Source organism: Gopherus evgoodei, chromosome 7 (genome assembly GCF_007399415.2).
Source record: "Gopherus evgoodei ecotype Sinaloan lineage chromosome 7, rGopEvg1_v1.p, whole genome shotgun sequence".
Lineage (NCBI taxonomy): Eukaryota > Metazoa > Chordata > Testudines > Testudinidae > Gopherus > Gopherus evgoodei.
The window spans coordinates 13,885,155-13,907,402 of NC_044328.1; the positions used below are offsets into that span (position 1 = coordinate 13,885,155).

General features: G+C 40.3%; 1 protein-coding gene and 1 long non-coding RNA gene across 5 annotated transcripts in view; one reads left to right on the plus strand and one right to left on the minus strand.

Moving 5' to 3' along the window:
• ATRNL1 (attractin like 1) overlaps positions 1-22,248 on the plus strand; it is a 1,022,247-nt gene that overhangs the window by 403,732 nt on the left and 596,267 nt on the right. The window lies entirely within an intron of this gene.
• Positions 356-21,293, minus strand: LOC115654699. The gene is made up of 4 exons (XR_004001241.1): positions 21,283-21,293; positions 8,662-8,666; positions 3,019-3,023; positions 356-499 (listed from the first exon to the last, which is right to left on the minus strand). It is a non-coding gene; the product is annotated as an uncharacterized LOC115654699 (long non-coding RNA).

Sequence of the window (22,248 nt, forward strand, 5' to 3'; positions counted from 1 at the left end):
TTACTATAGACTATAAACTGCCCACAAGTAGAAGCCATCTTGTTAAACATGAGATAGTGTGTTTGACACTGTCAGTGAGGTAGCCTGCTATGAGAGCCTGAATTCAGTTCCATCCTGCATTAGTGCTACTTTGCAATCCTCAAAAGAATCCCAAAATATAGTAATGAAATATTTTGTTAAAATACTATACAATAAATGTTTTTGATACATGTTTAACCAACATTAAACAGCATGATAATTGATATATAACCACTTGGATAGAACTTCTTCACTCAGTGCTATAAATGACATCATCTATTTTAGCAAAATGTCCACTGCCAAAAGTTAGCTCAAAAATGACAGTAGTACAGTAACTCCTCGCTTAACGTTGTAGTTACGTTCCTGAAAAATGCTGCTTTAAGTGAAATGATGTTAAGTGAATCCAATTTCACCATAAGAATTAGTGTAAATAGGGGGAGTTAGGTTCCAGGGAAATTTTTTTCGCCAGACAAAAGACACTCTTTCTATCTCTCTAAAATACACACACACATCTGTTAGTCTATAAGGTGCCACAGGACTCTTTGCTGCTTTTACACACACAGAGTATAAGTTTTAAACAAACAATTTAATACTGTACACAGCAATGATGATTGTAAAGGTTGGTTGAGGTGGTGAAGTCAGAGGGTGGGATATTTCCCAGAGAAGGCCTTAGTGCTAAATGATGAAGTAGCACTCAGCTGAGCCCTCAAGGGTTAACACATTGTTAATGTAGCTTCACATAAAGGCAGCATGAATGGAGGGAGAGGAGACAGCATAGCAGAGAGAGACAGAGAAACACATCGTGTGTGTGAGAGAGAGAGAGGTGCGCATTGCCCCTTTAAGTATGCCGACCCTACTCTAAGTACACTCCCTTTTTAATTAGATCAGCAAGTTGAGACAACAGCTGCTGCCAGCAAGCTCCCTCCATCCTGAGCTCTGTCATGTTCCCCCTCCCCCGCTCTGTGGAGATGGGGTAAACGAATGGGGGTAGGAGGAGGGGATGGGGACACCCTGACATTAGCACCCTTCTTTCCCCACCCCTGCACAGCAAGCAGGAGACTCCTGAGAGCAGCTGCAAGGCAGAGAGCAGGAGCAGCACATGGCAGTGCGGGTAGGGACAGCTGGACTGCCCGACAATTGATAGCCTGCTGGATGGCTGCCACACAGGAAACATAGGGGAGCTAATGGAGGGCTGCTGGTCCACCCTGGTTTCAAGCCCCCAGTGGCTAGCTTCAATGGGTTGCTCTTTCTTCAAGTAGTGGACAAAGCAGGCGGCTCCCAAACAACATTATAAGGGAGCATTGTGCAAATTTAAACGAGCATGTTCTGTAATTGATCAGTAAGGTAACAATGTTAACTGGGATAACTTTAAGTGAGGAGTTACTGTAACTTTTGTTATTTCAGTTTCCTCCTGGTGTAATATGCCTTCTACTTTTCACATTTTCCTATTGATTTAAAACAAAACAAAAAAAATACAAATTAATGTTTTATAAACCTGGGGGAAACGAATGTTCAGCACAGTACAGAAATTTAAAGCATTCCTAAATCAGTAGCCTGAGCAAAATGGGAGCTATGCATTTTTCAGGGGGTGATTATTGTTAAGATTGACAGCTTAGAATATTACTCACTTTACAAGTGAATTGCATTGTAGAATTATTCTCTTAATGGAGCAAAGTCAGCTTGCTGCAGTCTGCACAACATCTATGGCAGACAATTCCACCTATGTCCAAAAGGCTGATAAATGTTATCAGGTGCCCTTGTCAGACTTTCAATGTCTGTACAGGTATCAGAGGGGTAGCCATGTTAGTCTGGATCTGTAAAAGCAGCAAAGAATCCTGTGGCACCTTATAGACTAACAGATGTTTTGGAGCATGAGCTTTCATGGGTGAATACCCACTTCGTCGGATGCATGCTTCCGACGAAGTGGGTATTCACCCACGAAAGCTCATGCTCCAAAATGTCTGTTAGTCTGTAAGGTGCCACAGGATTCTTTGCTGCTTTTAATGTCTGTACACTCATCCAGGTCCTGGGTCACTGGTTGTGACAGCTGCACGCAAAAGATCTAGGCAGCAGGGATGCAGAATTACACCTAAAGAGAAGGAACCTAAGTGCCTGGACTTGTTTGGAAAGAAGTGGTTTATTTTTGACAAATAAGAGCCATAAGCAAATACTCTGCAGAATAATTGGAAGTTGTGATGGGGTATCTACCCCACATAGGGCTTGAACGGTCCACCCCGCCTAGGCCAATTGACCTTATAGGCTGTATCTGGCTGATGAAGCCCAACTGGGGGAGGTGTTACTCGCGGTTTCTGAAGACAAAGCTCTTGATAACTTTTACTCTTAGCAAGGTGGTGGCAGGAAATAAATCAGTGGAGACAAGGCTGTCTGACCAATAGATGGATGGCACAAACGGCACAATACAAGTTTGCTTTCACTTAAAGTATTACTTAATTTGGTCTCCAGCAGTTACACATGTCTGCAACAGGTTAGTAAAAGGAGGCATCGCAGTGATGAGTGAGACTCATTACAAGGCAGGGCAAGGGCACGTCCTCAGGGGGAAGGGGCAGTTCTGACACTCCTGCTGGAGTGTCCGGTTTTTAAATATTACAAGTTGTTAACCTTAGCCTACCAGCATGCAAAGGATGATTAGGGTTGGGTCAGAGCATCAGCTACTCAGTAGTTCTCTTACTGCCTCACAGAGGGGATGTGCTAGGGCAGGGGTGTGCAAACTTTTTGGCTTGAGGGCCGCATCGGGTTTTGGAAATTGTATGAAGGGCTGGTTAGGGGAGGCTGTGCCTCCCCAAACATCCAGGCATGGCCCGGCCCCTGCCCCTTATCTCTCCCCCCCTGCTTCTCACCCCCTGAGGCCCCCCCAGAACTCCTGCCCCATCCAACGCCCCCCATTCCCTGATGGCTCCCCCCCAGGACCCTTGCCCCATCCATCCCCCTCTCCGCTCCCTGTTCCCGACTGCCCCCAAAACTGCCACCACCCCATCCAACCCCCCCTGCATCCTGACTGCCCCCCGGAACTCCTGTCCCCATTCAATTCCCCTGTTCCCTGCCCTCTGACTCTCCCAACCCCTGTCCAACCCCGAACTCCCCTTCCCTCTATCCGACCCCCACTGCCCCCTTACCAGCAGTGCGGCGTGCTGAGGCTGCAGGGGAGGAGGAACAGCAGGGGAGGGGCCACCTCTGGGGCCAGTAGCTCAGGGGCCAGGCAGGAGGGTCCCGTGGGCCGTAGTTTGCCCACCTCTATGCTAGGGCTATGGGGGAAGTTGATGGGTTGGAGTAGACTACGTGAAGTGTGTGTTCAACTGCTGTGTGGTGTGGAAAAAGATTCTTCCCCCATCCCTGTGGACTCTCCCAAGCCCAGCCACTTTGGCTTAGTGTTAAGGAGTCCATTTGGGTCTGTGTTTATCTTTTGCATTTTTCTCAGGCTGGAGGAGTATGGAAGGGTGTGTGTAGCAGAGCTTCATATTATGCCTGATCCCCTGCTCTATATACGCTAGTAAATTAGGACGCTTAATCCACTGGTGGAAGTTCCAGTAGGTCCCCTGCTATTCCCCCTGCTCCAGTGACCTTCTGCAGCTGGCTTCCTCTGCAGATACTGTCCACTGTGTCTGAGCGCAGTTCTAAGCACATAAAATGTAGTGATCCCATTTTTCTTTTTATAAGATTCGTATGGATTTTTCAGTTTCAAATAGTTCTAAAGGTAGGTTAGTAACCCCCTAATTTTTTGATGCCAGCATTATTTCATTTTTTTATATATTTTGGAATACCATATTGGGGCAAGACTGTCCTATCACATCTTATGTATCTGTCAATCTATGTCGTCAATATTTCTATGCATAGTAACTGGAATTATATTATAAACACCTGTTACCATATATAGTGGTGTTTGTTTTTTATTTTTTCCAGTAGTGCTCACACTGTTAAAGCCAGTGTCCACATGCATAGAAGGGCACATCTTTGGCTGTGATGAACTCATGATCAAATTAGTGAATTGTTCAAAGAGCTGCATATTTTAAACAGTGTCCTTGGCAAGTTTTCAAGATAATTAATATGTTGCATGCTGCCATCCCAAATATTCTTGGCTGGTACAGAACAATTAGAGGGCAACCTAAAGTGATCAAGCATAAGTGTGTTTCAGTGATTGGATATGGAGTGATTTAGCTAGTGATTTAGCTCTTTTGGGTGTCTATGGTATTTCTCATTTGCTGTATTTTTTTGCTTTGATGACTTTTTATAAAATCTTTGAATATATTTAGATATATTTTTCTCTGAATGTGCGGTTGCTCAGGAATGTTGAGAAAATATATGCAGAGCTGTACACATTTCCCTTTAAAGTTATAGCAAATATGCATTTATAGTAATTAAAATAACTTTACATTAATATATGCTCAACCACTTATGCACTGCAAAAAAAGCAACCAAGCAAAACCAAAACCGAACACACTAGAGTTCCGAGGCTAGACTATGACTTTCTGCTTGTGCTCTGTACATCCAAACATACTTTTCAAACATTCAGCCTTGGAATCTGATGATACCCTTCATATAGTGAGTTCACAAAAATAGAGACAGCTTAAAGGACCAAATCCACACAGCAATGTGCTGCAGGAGGCTCTCAGGGACATCTGGGAGTTCTTTGTTAAATATTTGTCGGAGAAGGCTGGAGTGATCTTCCTGTCTTTGATGGAGACACCCCCTCCCTTTGGATTCTGTTCAGTCATCTTTCCCAATAATAGCTTATGCCTGCTTCTCCTAAAAATACCCATGAAGAACAATTTTTGTAGCCTTTTGAATATCTGTGCTGAGATCCCCATGTTATCATCAGTCTCCAAACCCCCTTCAAATTATACAAGCTAGAACTTTATGCTGTAATACTAATATACTCAATATATTTTTCTGGAACAAAAAATGAACATTTCTAGCAAAATGCACATTGTTTGCTTTTTCGTAGTGCTACCTGTTTCTTTGGTTAAATTGAAGGCAATGCCCTTTTTGTTTTAAATGGAAATTGAATAGTTTCCCCAGCTACTCACCTTTCTGTCTGCAAGAACACACAGCCTGTATATTGAATACAGGTTTATCACAGGCAAACAGGGATATTTTTGAGAGTCCCTTGTGAAAATATTAGCACTGTATACTGCCATAATGTTAACATTTTTAAATTATTTGTATGCTATTTTATGTAGTCCTCTGTATTGCTGTCACTAATGCTGATTACTGCTGCTGAAGTCAACTCGGACAGTTAACTGTGGGACAGTGTGGAGGGGAGGCTGTATTCCCTCGTTTGAAGGAGAGCGTTTAAGGAGAATTCTTTCAATTATTTAATAACAAACACTCTTAAAATAACTTTATGGCAGAGAAGGTGAGCATCTTCCAGAAAATTTATGTTGCTAATAGCATTTTTATGGGCATTTTTCCCGAGCAAGGACTTCATTGCATGATATGATTATTTTTGGCATCCTGAAATGCAAACACTAAAATAATTTGCAGAATACTTATGTTTTTGAGAAACCCATCCTCTCAAAGCAATTTTAACATTTTATTATCTCCAGTGGACTTGGGTTAGCAAGTGTGGTATTTGTGGTGAAGTATCCAGTTGAATTAAGTATCAGAGGGGTAGCCGTGTTAGTCTGGATCTGTAAAAGCAGCAAAGAGTCCTGTGGCACCTTATAGCCACAGGACTCTTTGCTGCTTCTACAGTTGAATTAAAAAATTGATTCATTAGATTATTAATATTTTTTAATCAGATTATTATTAATGGTAGTACTGTGCTAGTGACGAAGGCCAGAATAATGACATCAGATCAGAAATGCAAAGTGGAGTGCCAGGGAATTGCTGCTATGCTCATTCTTGCTCACACTTTGCGTCAGTAACATGGAGAAAGGAATGTTTAGTAAAGTATGCAGTTATTAGAAGACATAAATCTGGGAGTGCCAACCAGTGCAAAGTGAGGCTGGAGTCAGAAGAGTGTAAAGCAACAGGGATATGTGGTAACGTGTTTTAATTGAAAAACTTCTCGCATATAAAGCCATAAATGTACAGAGTGCCTTACAAACAGAGTAAGAAATTGTTTTCTTAATTTATAATTCAGAACAAGATAAATCAGTCAGAAATTGCAAAATAGTGATCAAGAACAGTATCTTGGGTAATATGGGACAGGTTAAAATCATCAGTAGAGGATAAGGCACCAGACACAGAATAAGGAGATCTGGATCCCATCATGGCTCTGCTATTTACCTGCTGTGTGTTCTTGTGCACATCACATCACCTCTCTGCCTTGTTTTTCCCATTTGTAAAATGAAGGTTATGATACTTGCTCTTTTTTGTAAAGTTTGAAATCTATGGATTAAAAAAAGCCTTATGCTAATTATCTCCATCTCTGATAGCAATTATCAAAGGACAATGGGATGTGCAAGCAGGGGAATAAGACAAAATCAGAAACAATCATTTCTGGAACAATATATGGGTCTAGTGAGACTTTGTGGTATTATACAAAAGGACCACAATTTCTTCATTGAGAAATTAATTGAAGACAAAGCTGAGAATTGGATGCCACAAGACCATGCAAGAGGGTAGAAGGCTCTAAGCTAAAAGGGCAGTACTGGAGCTAGGCAAGATTCAGGTACTAAGATACTGAGGCTAGTTTATAGTTTGATTGTTCTTATGAAGCTAGCAATAGAGGCTCCAGTCATAAGGAAGGAATTAGCTAAAATCATTAGAAACATCACAGAATCAGATAGATGGCTTAAATATGGACAACATGGCCTCTTCCTATCCAAAATTCACCTGTAAAAAGGTTGGCACTTTTTGATCAGTTTCCATAATTTCATTCTGAGGCATATGAGTTTGAGTAGTGGGAGGTGGAGATCCAGCCCAAATATCTAGCTCAACCATCCCAGGTAGGCTTTATTAGCTGTTATTCCATGTTCGTGTTTCTAGAAGGATGCTTCCCCTTTGAATGTGGTCCCATAATGCTGATATAAGCATTATGCAGCTTCCTGAGGTTGTTTCCTTCTAGGTCTGGCTTTCATTCTGCAAACGGATCACATGGGCGGATCCCTGCTGCACTCCATTGGGGAAATTGCAGCGTGGGCAAGAGAGACTTCCTGTGCAGGTCTGTTTGCAGGGTTGACTCTAACCAGGTCAGTTGTTGTTCACATCTTAATGTGAAGTGAGATTGTTTGGCTGGCACTAGCATTGTAATTCCTCCCTCCCCTCAAATCACATGCAGCTATGTGGGGCAATAAGAGACATCTCCAACATCAGAACTCACTTGGGCCTCTGTTTTCCACTCAACAAATATGCATGCAGTAACTCACATTAATGTTGATTGGTGCTAAAAGTGTGCATCAAAGGTGTATCAAATCTAACGTGGATATCTTTGTATAGTTAGCTCAATCAAAATTTGTAAAATTTAGAGTTTATGTTGATTGTTGAAATATTTATGGTACAAAAAGAAAAAAAATATATATATATATGGATCACCAAAACCGAGCCTGAGTAAACATTTTGACCCACAGGGCTTATATTTCTAAAGAGGAACAACTTTCTAACTGAGAACTGTCACTGAATCTAGACTTGTTTACATGTTAGTTTCTTCTTGTGTCCAATTAAATGTTAGGTTCAAAATAATCTAAAAATCTGATTCTTTTTTCACCAAAAATGAATCCAGTTCCCTATTTAGTGGATTTACAATGCTTGTGCCTTTTTTCCCTGCCCATGAAAATTTGTTCCATAGTCTGAAGTATTAAACCTGTTTTGTTACCTCTTATATTTATTACAATTTACATAACAAAGGTTTTACTGTAAAATGAGATATCTGGCATGTTGAGGGGAAAGAAGGGTACTGGTTAGTCAAAAATTCTGGTTAACTAAGTTATATTTACCAATGGAATACCAATTTTCAAAGATTTAGACTACAATAACATGAATAAAGTAAAAATAGTATACAGGTATTCACCAATCCAGTAGTTGCAGAGTGGTTGGTTTCTTGAAACACTGAAGTGTATACAGTAGGTTATCTTATGACTCTACATGTCACTATAGGCAGGGCCGCCCAGAGGATTCAGGGGACCTGGGGTCTTCGGTGGCGAGGGGCCCCCGCTTCGGCAGTAATTCGGCAATGGGGGATCCTTCTGCTCTGGGACCTGCCGCCGAAGTGCCCCGAAGACCTGCAGCAGGGGCCGCCTGCCGCCGAATTACTGCCGAAGACCCGCCCGGCACTTGGGTGGCGGGTCCTGCTTCGGCGGTAATTCGGAGGCGGGGGGGTCCTTCTGCCCCGGGGCGGAAGGACCCCCCGCCGCCAAAGACCCAGAGTGGAAGCAGCACCGGGGGCCCGGGCCCCATGAGAGTTTTCCAGGGCCCTTGGAACGACTGAAGGACCCTGCTCCAGGGACCCTGAAAAACTCTCGTGGGGGCCCCTCTTGACCCAGCCTCTGGGTGGCCCTGATTATAGGCAGCACATGACATACACCCAGATCACTAAAAATATACTTAACACTAAAACGATACTGAACATAATTTAATATTTGATGATTCAGAAGGCACTTCAGGATCTTGCAGTGCCTTGGGGTCATCATTATCAACATCAATTATTATTATAGTTGTAGGAGATTAGGCTGAATCTGTTATGACACACCCTGGAAGCTGCTATTCTGAATAAATCCCTGATATCAACTTGTTTACTTGTCCTCTGCCTCTTTTTCACAAAAGTAGAGTGCAGAATGTGCAATTGCATAACCTCCTGGGCAGTATACTAGTCCCAGTTACTAGTCTGAAGATTTGTATTGGGAGATATCAGAAATGCTGGTTAATGGAGCTTTCTGGCTGATAAAGTGCCAGATAACAGTTTTTACTGTAATTTATTTTGATAAGCCATTAGTGTAGTAATTGGTATAATATTTGTTTTATTTTAGATCAACATTTGTTCTAATAAATTCAATATTAAGCTACAGAAAAAAAATCCAGATAACCTGAGCATGGAAATTACCAAGTTTTAAACCAGTAATTTAGCTTAATTTTCTCCTACTTTTCTCAGCTAAGGTAAAACAGGGAGGAAGTGTGACTGTAATAACTTGGTATAGTATCATACTAAAGTGGCACCTTTTCATCTTGGTTGACTGGCATTACTCAACATTCAAGTTGCACAAAATAGAATTTCCTGCTTTCATTTTCAAAAAATCTATTTTCATATTATAAATATGGTTAGAAAAATGAAACTGTGTTGCTGATAGACGTAACCACCAGTAATGTTTCTGTCATTGTTGACTTCTGATATTTATTGGTCTTGTGCATTGAGAAAGGGGAAGAAAAAGTTGTTTTCCATAAAACAATAATGAGAAGCTAGGTCAGGTAGGCACTCGTGATAGTATGTGTTTATTAGAAAGCTCCTGATGCAGGGAAGATTGCTTTTCTTTTCCTGTTATGGCCGCTAATGGATGTAATATGCTTCCACCTACTGCTATTTTCATCTTCTATTTTTTTCCCTTCTTTTGGTCAATTGTACGTTGTATGAATGAGAAATACTTAGCTGTAGTATTTATATTTGTGTGTGAAGAGAACTAGAACAACCTTTCATGCTATCTTTCACTTTTGTTGCCAGCTATCACTGATGCTAACTGCTTCCGTAATTGTTGAGAGAATAGAAAAGCTTCTGCATTAGAGATTATAATTATGCACAGTGCTAAGAAAGGATTTTGTATTATGACAAATCCAAAAAAACAAGAGAAATGTTTTTTTCCTTGTCTTTGTCTGAAACTGCTGATAATTATTTTTAGATATGAAAGCTACCAGTTCATTTAGTTATTTGAACAACACTTAATTGCTTCTGACAATTCCCCAGCTCTGGGAAGCACTCGAGCTACACTGACTGCACACCCTTCTGTAACTGCCTACATGGGCATGTCACTTTTTTTGGGTTTGTTGAATGCTACATGCTATATATCCAATCTCAAAGTGCTTTACAAACATTTATACTCTTGTTGTTAGGGTAGTATTTTTATCCTCATTTACAGTCTGGGTAACTGAGGCACAGAAATCACTTGACAAGGTCACTCAGCAAGTCTGGCAGAGCCAGAGATAGGCTCTCGGTCCTTCGCTTAAATGACCAAAGTATGTCTTTCCTCATTTGTATTGGTTTTAGTCAGGCATTTAACGTGCCAGCTCCTTGGGGAAGGGATTATGTTCTTATTGTGGATATATTGACTGATGTACTATACACAGCAGTATACGCGCCTCATAGTGCTATAGAAGACCCATATGGCCTTTTGCCTTCTGTATCTCCTAAATCTGGGTAAGCAGGTTTTGAAGAGAACTTCCCCACAAATGACTGACTAGATGAAATAATGATTGTGATATACCATCTCCAGTCACTTACTGATGAGGGAGCTACAGCATTACAGATATTCTTTTAAAGACCTGCTTGAGCCTCCTAAAGAGATTTGGATTGTAATTTAACTACCTAACAGTTAATCATGTATGTGGAGTAGTGGTCAGAGTATGCACCTTCCCTAGATGCTTCTCCAGGTTATCTGATATGCAGTGTATGTGAATCTATATCCTTATCTTCTTTTCTTTTGCAAAATGGCTTTAGATTTCAAGCTGCATCTAATAAACCACTCAAAATTCATTTGAGACTGTACATTGAGTCCTTAGTGGAGAAGGAGAGTGTCACGCTGTTCAACTTCTTACGTAGTAGTATTTGCATGTAGCCCTCGACTGAAAAGAGAGTGGCCACAATTTGAGGCTGTGTATGTGTGGCTAGAGGATGGGATAATGAGGGGAATCAGGTTTCCAGCAGGACACAGAGAAATAGCCAATTTGCATTTGCTTCTGTGCTTTTGATACTAGAACAGGATTTGCATTACTGGGTTTGAACTATTGATCCATATATTTTAGTAGCAGCTAGTACTTCATGCTTCAAAGGAAAGGGAGGGGGAAGACCTATGATGCCCCTAAAATGTGTACACTGTTTTACAGGAGATGAAAATTCCTGCCCTATGAGTGATCTCTTAAACATTAGTTTTGATTATCCTTAAAGGTATTTGATTACCTTTAAAGGCTATAGCTGTTTAGAAGTGATAAACATTTTCAATCCTGTTTCAAAATCCAGCCAAAATGCTAGACTATAGGCCTCCTGTGATGGTGAATTCCACAGGTTGACTGCATCCTGTGTAAACATAAATATTTCCTTTCCTTTGTTCTAAATGTACCTTTAATGTGCCCTTTAATTTTATCATGTGTGGTTGTGTACATAACAATATGGATTAAATCAAATAAAACACTGAAGAAAGATACACTAAAATTAATGGCATTAAGGAAAGCATCTGAATCTTTGACTTTCTAAACAAAAAACCTGATTATATGGAGTGCAAAAAAGTGTATTCTCCGTTTGTAACACCTCAGCTGCTGAGTGCTTACAGAGAAGAATAACTGGCAATACAGCACACAAAGAAAGTGTGTGTGTGTGTGTGTGTGTGTGTGAGGGGAAGGGGAGGTAAAACCTAACCAGATTCAAGAAGTAATGTCTTTTTGCTTTTCATCTTATTGTGCTGGTGAGTAATCTTTTGGAAAGTGTAAAATATAAATTTAGCTACATAACTTTGGAATGTCATTTAGGCTTCTTTTATTAAATAGCTCTACCTTTGAGTTATATATTTATTTTGTGAATGTATTGAAAGGTAAGTAGTGTATTCTACAGTTTATTAGATAATGGGTTTTGGGGGAGCTTGATTACAAAGCCATAAATCAATCCAAGGACCTTGATGATGGGTCCTAAACCTTAATAGTGAAGCTTGAATGGTTTATTAAATTATCTTTGCAGAAGGATTGATTTACAGCTTTAGTCATCCATCTCCATCTATTATTTTTATGTTATGGAGAAAATAATTTTTCAGCAATTTTTAAAAGGAATACCAAGCGCTGAAAGCTAAAGTAAATATTTCAGTTAGAAAAACTGTTTAAATAATCATTGGAGTTTGATTTAAAGCCTCAGTATCAAAGCAAATTAATAATCAAGCCTGAAAATCTGGACTGACACAAAACCCTTTACTTTCAGAGTCTCAGGAGCAGTGATTCAGGGAAACTGAGACAAGGTGATACATTCTCAGCTGGTGTAAATTGTGATAGCCTCATTTGACATCAGTGCAGCTATGATAGTTTACACCAGCTGAGGATCTGCCCTTCCCACTGGGTGTCTAAATTGTTCTTAGAAAGGACTCTCAGAAAGGCAAGACACTTTTTGTTTAAGAAAAAAAAATGGATTCTATAGAGTTTGATAGCACCTTCCAGAAAGCTTCCTACCCACCACAGGTAATGGAAAAGGATTTTTTTCAAGCCTTTACCCAGTCAGAAAAGTCAGCTATATTAATCCTCTAACTGCCCATCTTTAGGTTATGCCCATTGAAATGAGAAGGCTGGTGATCCTGTACTAATAGTATTGTGTGCAACTCAGGAAAATGTAAATTAGTGCCATAAAAGCAAAGACTGGAGTCTTTATTACTAATTTTTATAGGCACACAGTCAGGGCTATTAAAGAGGGATGTGTTTTATTTTTTAAATAAAAATGTTGAGCTCTCTGAAGAGTTTCTGTTTAGCAGTTGTCTCAGAAAATATGCCTCATGTTTTCTGTTTTTGGTCTTATTCTATTTTTAAGCCATCCAATCCATCCCTAATTATAATTCTGATTTTCTCAAAAATTCAAGACCTGATTCAGGAGAGCACTTAAGTATATGCTAAGGCACACTGATTTAAAATGTTAGGTTTAAGTGCTTTCAAGAATAGGGATGTTTTCCTGATTTGGGTTCTCAGTGGATAAAATTCAGATTACTTTTACCATTCCTTAATCCCTTCAATGATAGTCCATTGTCTGGCATGTACTGGCTGCAACATCCTACAAAGCTACTTAACAAAATTCTTCCCCTCAACTCCTGATAATTTCCTTCTCTCTCTTACTTTCTTTCTAGCTAAATTCATGGAGGAAAGGTCCATCAATGGCTGTTAGCCAGGATGGGCAGGGATGGTGTCCCTAGTCTCTGTTTGCCAAAAGATGGCATTGTGTGACAGGGGATGAATCACTTGATAACCTGTTCTGTTCATTCCCTCTGGAGTATCTGGCATTGGCCACTGTCGGAAGACAGGATACTGGACTAGATGGACCTTTGTTCTGACCCAGTATGGCCATTCTTATGTTCTTCCTTTTCACTGTTTTTGATCGCTGCTTTCTGAAGTTTGTGCTCTCATTTAGGATCCAGATGAAGCTGAAAAATGGTGGTCATAAAAAAAAAATCTACCCTGCCAGTGAACAGAAAGATTGCTTACTCAATAGTTATGAATAAAAGGAAAAGAAAGACATGAACTGCACATCTAAACAACTGAACTTTACCGATGTGCAGTTCCATTCACAGAAAAGTAAAGCAGTTCCAAGATAAAGAAGTGAGCACTGTGTAAATCCATTCCTTCACAACTTGGGAATTGGGTAATAACTGAAATAATTTCTTCTCTCTGTTACCAGAAAACATTTCAGTATCCCTTTACTGGTCATGCTTAAGGATTTTTTTACCTGTGTCCATTGATTTAAATATCACAATATTTCTTAAAAAAAGAAAAAAACTGTTTTTGGAGAAGAAAATAGATAAAAACGTATTATTCTGGCGTTTTTCATCTATTTTTATGAGATCTCTACTGTAACACTAGCTTATGTCGTCTTTTACTCCCTAGTAAAATATTTCAACGAAAATGGTTTACTAAATGGTTTAGCATCTACCCTTTTGAAATCTTTGATTAGAGATTTCTTTGCACTCAGATTTCTAGAACAGCATTTTATGTGTTCTGCCTGTTTCACCTCATCTACTCAGTGACCTTAAGTCTTTCTCTGCGGTGAAAGTTATATTAACATTTCTATGGTTTTGAATCTTTCCCTTTAGCTACTTTGCCACATGATGGTGCTTCCTTAAATGAAATATTTTTATTTAATACATATCTGTCCTCTGGTTTTAACTTTTTACCATCAGTAGAACTGGGAATCCTTGTCAATCTGTTCTAAACCTTAAAATACGTTATAAATTGAGGTGCAATAGACTATAATTCCTTTAGGAGGGAAGAAGGAATGATAGGAATAAGTACTCTGATACATCCTTCTCCTTTGTGGCTGGTTCATTAAACTATTCAGCAGATACACCGCTACCCCGATATAACATGACCCTATATACACGAATTCGGATATAAGATGGTAAAACATCGCTCCGGGGGGGCAGGGCGGCGCACTCCAGTGGATCAAAGCAAGCTTGATATAACGCGGTTTCACCTATAACATGGTAAGATTTTTTGGCTCCCGAGAACAGCGTTATATCAAGGTAGAGGTGTATATCCAACTGTATGTTTTCTAAATCTTTAGCATTCTACTTTCTTCATCTACAGTATGAGAGACTGTTCTGTATTTCAGTAACAGACTGTAATGAGAAGCCCTGTATAATATCTAGCCTGATTTGTTTTTCTTCTGCAGATTCCAGTCGTGGCCAGATATCATGGCTGTCCTAAAGAGTGGAAAAGATTACAATTCTTGTTCCTTGCATGTTTCTTTTAGGTTCCATAATCCCAAAGAGCTGATAACCCCCATTTTCTTTTGTTCAAACTATGTACATGTTTTGAGTTTTTGGTTGTAGGGTATCCCTTCCTTACCAATAATCAGCCTGGTTGCTCTTCTCCTGTTCCTTTTCTAATATCTGGAAGCATACTATTAGAGACTGTGCATTTTACTATCTGACCTGTTTGGGGGGCTTTTCAAAGTCCTGCAAGAGGTGGCCATTTGGCTGGCACAATCCCACCCACAGCTAGTATGCAGTGGGGAGTTCACAAGCTGCATCATTTCTTGGAATGGGGTATAGGAATTAGTTTGATCTCACTGTATTTCTTGTATGTTGACTAATAGGTTTCTTTGTACTCTGAGCATTTTTTTTTTGCATGTGTAGTCATTTCTTCTTGGTGCTTGAACTCCTTATTGGAAGCTATCAGTTCAATAAAAAGTGAAAGAGGATCTGAAGTCCATGTTGATGTTTTCAAGAGCAGCTGAGTCCCGTTTTCAAGTGAATGTGGTATTTAGGACTCCATTTCTAAGTCACTTTGGAAAATGGGACTTAGGCACCTTTTGAAAAGTTTGCCCTTGGTATTGAAATAATGAAGGGAGGAGGAACATGCTGTGTTTCCAATGTTAAAATATTTAAACAATACATCTGACAAGAGTGAGTGTGTTTCCAAGTAAACTATACGGTAAAAAAAAACAAAGTCCAGAAGAATTTAAAACGAACAGAATTTATGTGAAAAGAGAAGTCATAAGTCAGAGTATAGTAATTCATTGAAAAATTAAGATTTAAAGGGCCATTAGAAGCAGCAGGAAACATACATTTTGTTAAAAATAGTTTAAAATCCACAATACATGAGAAAATGTGAAATATTGGCCCGGATTCTGCACAGATCTTGCTGCACTGTTAGCTCATTCTGACCTTACAGCCAGTAGCCTGTCATTGCCATTGTTATACAGCTGGTATAGTGACTCCCACACCAACCTCCTCCCCTTTTCAGGCATAGAGGGTGTGTCCTGGGCAAAGGGGTATGGTAGGGGCTTCCCTGTGCCTCTCTCTGCTGCATTGGCACCTTGGTGTCCTTGAAAACCATTGTAATTTAGAGCAGTCTTTGGGTTGTTGCAAAGTAATACAGTGGGCTAAAGTGTTATACAGCAAGCCCAGGATCAGGGGAGCTCAAACCTTATGTTTTCATTCCCTGCCTGTACTGACTTGTGTATTCTTCACATATATCTGGGGGTCTGGGCCATTAATCAGAAGTATACGGCACATTTTCATACATCCAGAAACGTGTTGTATAATGGCATCAGTAAAATGTCCTTTTAAAAAAACAGGAGGAAAAGTGTTTTCTCTTCAGTATTTAGGATTGCACTTCTATAAACTGATCCTTTTTAGGGAGAGGAAAATTTTAAAAGATGCCATTTTAATTGGATAGCTTTTAACACAAAAGCTTCTGTACTGGATGTTTGAACTCAAATCAAGAATGAAACATTCACTATAATGCACTAGAATGCTCTGCAAACATTAAATAATCATAGAGTGAATTCTCTGGAATGTTTCCATGCTGAGCTTGCCAAAAGAGCTTTTTCCTTCCCAGAAAGCACTTTCTCTACTACTGTTTCAGCTTTGTCGCTCTAATTTATAGAATATGTGCATGCTTTGCTTCCCTGACATGATGAACTGCTTCAATCACTGGAAATTGTGTTTTGGGTGACATTAAAACATTCCATGCTTCTGACTGGTGGGTAATATTCCAAATTATAGCATTATCCTTGCAGAATATTATAGTTATAGTTGAAATTAAGAACGTAATATGAAAACGGGGGGGAAGAAAGAATTTAAAATTATCAGAGCAGTTAAAAAAGTTATGCTTAAAATAAATATTATTGCTTTCATCACACAGTATTATTGTTGATTGTGTTTTTATGACAAATTGATACAAACCATGATTCTTAAATACTAATTCAGGGATCATCTTACAGTTAAAAAAAATCAGAAGTATATTTCACTGACTTCTTAAAAGTATCGCCCAAAATTTTGGACTGAGAGCGTATTATTCTGTGATTTAAACAAATTGACTTGGGACAGATTTTCAAGCTAGCATGCAGAACAAATGTAATTGAAACAGAGATGAAAGGCGGTAAATGTAATTGGAGCCTATTATCCTATGTGGTTAAGAAGCTTGAGCAGAGCAAACCATCAGACAGTATGAAAAGGAAGTACAGAGAATAGAAACTGCTCGAAGCTGGTGAAAGGGACTTGTGAAGGGATTACACTGTAACTATTCCTACACAGTCTCTACATTGATAATATCCCACCTCTGTAGTACATCTGGATTACCAAAGAGTATTTTCTGTTGATTCCTGCACGCTCTTTTATTTCTCTCTGATGTCAAGGAAAATCCCTGTTTAGCAAATTCCAGTACTCCAGAGATGCACTAGGGCATTTAGTTACAACTGATTCTTGACTATGATACAGAGGGAGGTGAATGATCACCTAAAAGCACTAGCTGAATGATCATCACAAAAATCACTAGTTCTTTGGAGTGTCTGAGAGATCATTATTAATGAGCAAATATTCTTTTATTAAAAGTATTTGATTAAAGCGTAAAAGCTATAAAAAAAACCCCACCCCAGAACACAAAAATGTATTCCAAAAAACAATCAAATACCACATTTATATCTATGAGTGGTTGCTTCATGCACTATGGATGTTGGGAGTGAATATTTTTCATATGAACATTTCACAAACAATTTGATTGTATTTATAACGTAGGTGTGCAGGCAGTACAGTATGCTATCTTCTTTCTCAACTATCTGGAAATTTTATTTTTTTTTAAATATTTACTAAATTTTGTATTAGACTTTTGGGGAAATTCGTTAAAATTCCAGAGTATCTCTTTCCAGATAACAGTGGAATGGTAACATGACTGGGAATGACATGACACATATATATGCCTTAAAAAAAGTGTAGAGAAGTGTATTGCCCCTGTCATGCACAGAAGACTAGTTTCACAAAGAAACTGATATGCCTAGAAAATTACTGATATTCACAAAGCCTGAGTTCAGCACCTAGAGCCCTGTACACTGAGGGAGGAGAGACAGGCACCTTAGAATAGGATTCACAAAACCAAGCTGGAAGGCTTCTTGCTTAAAATAGCTGATGGAAGATGCCAAGATGAAGGGTGTATGATAAGCCCCTCCCCCTCTCAGACATAGGCCCCAAAATCCTGGCTGCAGGAAGGCACCCCCCTCTGTTGGGGATTCTCAGCTGCAAACCCCCTCCTGGCATCAGGTGGCTATGCCATTTTTGAAGAAGTGGATGTGGTGATGGAGGACAGCAGGGACGTCTCTCATAACTTGAGAATGACTCCATAGCCTGATGGTTAGAGCACTCACCTGGGAGGTGGTAGATACCTGTACTAACGAATGTTAAAATTTTATATCCACAGTGGAAGAGCTTCACCAGGATAGACTGAGGGCAACCCACATCAGAACATTCTATAGCCCAATGGTTAGGATACTCACCTTAGAGGGGGGCAGTTTCCTGCTCAAAGAATTTCTCCCCCTCATATGGAGGGATGTGGTAAAGCAGGGCTCACAACAGCGGGGCCTCCTGCCGTCTGTCCTGGGAATTAGCTCTCGGCTCTTCCATTCCACCTTCAGCTAGTGGTGTTATGCCTGCCATCACTGCTGTCCTCCACTCTTCGGACCCGTGTCACTTCCCAGACCACAGCATCCTCTTCTGGGCACAGTCCTCTGGCTGTGCCTCTACTCTGGTATCTCACAACTTCTGGGTGACTGGCAGTCCTTATTCCCACCACTTGCCTCAGCGGCCAACTGCAGTCCAAGTTCCAGCCCCTCGCCACAGGGGCAAACTGCAATCTGGATACTGGCCACTCTCCTCATTGGCAAGTGGTGGGGAGACCTAGGCTCGCCCGCTACTCTGGGTCTCAAGTCAGGGACCCTATAGCCAGCAGCCACCAACTGCCCTCCTCCAACCTGCTGCCTGTTTTCCCTGGGCCACTTCCCCCGTAATCCTACCACCCTCCCAGTCCTGGTAGCAAAGCCCCAGCCTGGCAGTGGTCAGCCAGCACCTCACCCTTGCACACTGCTGCTCCTGCCCAGCACTGCTCTATCTATGGCACATCTTCAGGCACCCAGTCCTCCTCCCTTGCATTCCAGGGAGAGACTCCCCTCTGCTCTGCTAAGCAGCCCTTTATATATGGCCCTCACCAGCCCTGATTGGCTGCTCCAGCAAGCCTTCCCCCATTGGTGGGCTCAAGAAGCCTTTTCCTGATTAGTGTGCTCTGCACAGCCTCCCTGGTGCTGCTTTTAACCCCCTTCTTCTCCCTGTGTGGGGCAGTCGCCCCACCACATGAGGGCATATAAATGCAGGGTGTCCTATACCCCTGATGAGTATCCTAACCACTGGGCTAAAAGTTATGAGGGTGGTGGTCCTCCTGTAACAAAGTGCCCACTGCGCCCCTCCGGATTTGGCCTCTTTGGCCCTTTCCTCCATGAATCAGGGACACTTCAGTCTGGTGCAACACCCATGTTCTTTATTCGTGATCAGTTTCCCACCACCAGTTTCTAACTATATACAGGCTTTACAGCTGCTTGGTCTGCCACAGTCCTGGCCTGCAACATACTCGGAGGCTCCTACTCCCTCTGAGCCTGACCTCCCACTCTTAGTCTCCGTCCTCCTTTCTCTCACTTCCTTCCAGCCTTATAGCTCTTGCTAATGAGGCTGGCAGGTGTGGTCAGTTACCAGGCAAACAAAGGGCAGTTCACTCAGCACCAATCCATGAGTGGGAAAGCAGGAAGAGGTGAACTCTAGGCAGGAACTGAAGTATATGCAGAAGTAAGGATGAAGACTTTGAATGTGAAGCAGAAAGAAACTTGACGTCGCTGCAGGGATTCAAGGTGGGGAATGACATGGACAGAGCATTAGGAAAGTAGGATGGTCATCTGTGCAGCATGATTGGTAGATTTGAAATATATTGGAGAGGTCCAACAGAGGAAGTTGTGGTTGTACAGACCAGAAAGGAGACTGGGAGTTGTCTTGCCTGTAGGGTACTGATGATGGCTCTCTGGATGGTCACTTTTATGAGATTAGTTTCTTTGAAAAGGGTTCTCAATCCATTACCCCTTCCAGGAGGGGGTACAATTGTCACCCCATCTCTGTCTGCATTTATTGGATGGTAGTGACAGTGCATGTACAAAAATTCTGAGGCTTGGGACCATGAACTTTCCAGCACTATAGATAACCTGGCACCCTCCCTGCCTGCCACATGGTGACCCCTTTCCCTCTACAATGGCTGTGACATCCAGAACATGTCACGGATCAGAGTAGGTGCTGTTAATTGTGATTTATACCAGTGTGAGAGGAGAATCAGATCCAGTGGGTCTGTGTTTCAGAAAGCTATCCCCTAGAATATGTGTAAAGCAGTGGGTCTCAAAGATTTTTACTGGTGACCCCTTTCACATAGTAAGCTTCTGAGTGTGACCCCCCCCCCAATAAATTAAACTTACTTTTAAATATATTTAACACCATTATAAATGCTGGAAGCAAGCAAGGTATTTGGCGGAGGTTGACAGCTCGCAACCCCCGATATAATAACTTCATGACCCCCTGAGGGGTCGTGACCCCCAATTTGAGACCCCCTGGTATAAAGGCATGCAACACAGAGTTAAAGGATCTGGGGCTCATTATGATAGAGTAGAAGGGATAGGCTAGTGATAAGTGCTCTTTGCTTCAGATTCTCATTTGTGAAAAGTTCATGAAAAATTCAGGAAGATTAACAAACTTTTTCAGTGGTTTATTAGAAACTCCCTAATCTGTCATGAATATCTCAAATATAATTTGAAAGTCTCATGTACTAGCTAGGGTCTTGGTCTCCTCACAATAAGTGTGATAGCTTGCCAGTTATTCTGTATCATGTTTTAAAATCTCTGAAATATTTAAACTTCATGTTCATATTATAACAAGCCACTAACACAATATGAAAGTTGCTGTTACCATAGAAAAGTTAATTTAGATAACATTGTTATTTTCTGAAATTTCCTAATACTGTCGGGTTGGTGACCTAGAAAAAAATGTAAATGACATTCTAATTTATTCATTCCATTGTCTGCATTTTACATTTAATATTCTTATATGGAAGATAGTAAAATAAATGTAATATTTGTCATGTCATTTGGACATGTAATATTTGTCATTGGAGAGGTTCCGTTCTCTTTTACTGAGAACAGAATACCCCTTGTTTCTGAGTTGCTGTTTGGTGTTGGTCTTGGTCACAAATCTTCTCAAGTCTTTCTCCACTTAAGTAGCTGGAAAATTATTAATCATATACAGCGTATTTTGAAATGGAAAGAGGAAAATTAACTTGTCATTCCGTATATTCTTTTGTATTAATTACAGAAATTATAGGGTACATGTGTTATCACTGCCTACGTTTTGCTTAAATTGTTTAAAAACTGGGAACACTTTAGTAGATTCTTCTTGTGTAAAAGATGCTTTTATTCTAAAAACTAAATTAAGAAAACTAAGAACAATTAAAAATGAATGTGGGGCTGGAAACCAAATGAAAACTCTGTGGGCTCTGTTCTATAACATTTTAATTTTCTACATAAAGATTGTAACACAGTATTTCTTTGCAATCATTATAATCACTTACCACCCACAAACAATTCAACAATTGTAATAAAATAATAAAATCCAGACAGTTATACTTGAAGATTAATACAAGCATTTAAGAAAAAAAGCCTTACTTGCATAGAGGCTGCAGTATGTCTAATTACACATTATACAAGGGCATTAGTAAATAGTCCATTCTTGCTGGTCATTATAGTGGTATTGAAACCACAGCAAAGCACGTTGAATCCAATGTACTACTTTGTCTGAGCTAGTCTCTCTGCCTTTTTATACCATGTTCAATACTCTGGTATCTGACTGGCAGGTCCCAAGGCAAGGGATCCTTGGAAAAATTAACAGAGCCTAGGCCTCCCCCTTCCCCTGGTAGCTACTTGATTTGAGAATAGCAGAGGCACCCAATACCCCTTGAAGTCTGCATATGGAGAACCCCACCATGCATGGGCATCGTGAGGCATGGGTCACAGATTTAGCTGTTACATATCCTTTGGTTTTTCCCCCAACATTCTTTTGCTTTTAAATCAGTGACAGGACTGCATAATCGTTGGCAGGTCAGTTATACATATGAACACATGCTTACAATGGAGATGTCAGCATGACGTAAACAGGGAGATTAAAAAATGAGTAACTAAATGTTTCAACCATCTGTAGTGTTTTCTCTATTTTATTTTACAGATTGTGAGAGTTCTGTTTCCTTGTGACCCTAGTCAAAATGAGATATGGCTGTCCCACTGATGTAAGCTTAAAATAAAGAATACAAATTTACAAACTAGTATTTTGAAGGGGTGCTGTTAAATGTTCATCCATTCAAACTCAAACTTACCTTTCCCCTCACTTATAGTTTACTTGTTTCTCATATCTGATTAAACCTTTAACATTTTAAACATTCCTCAATATTTTTTCTTTAAAAAGAAGTATATTTATTTTTCAAGAAAATACACACACACACACAATGTATGAAAGATATTTTAAAAGCCTCACGGTAACAAAT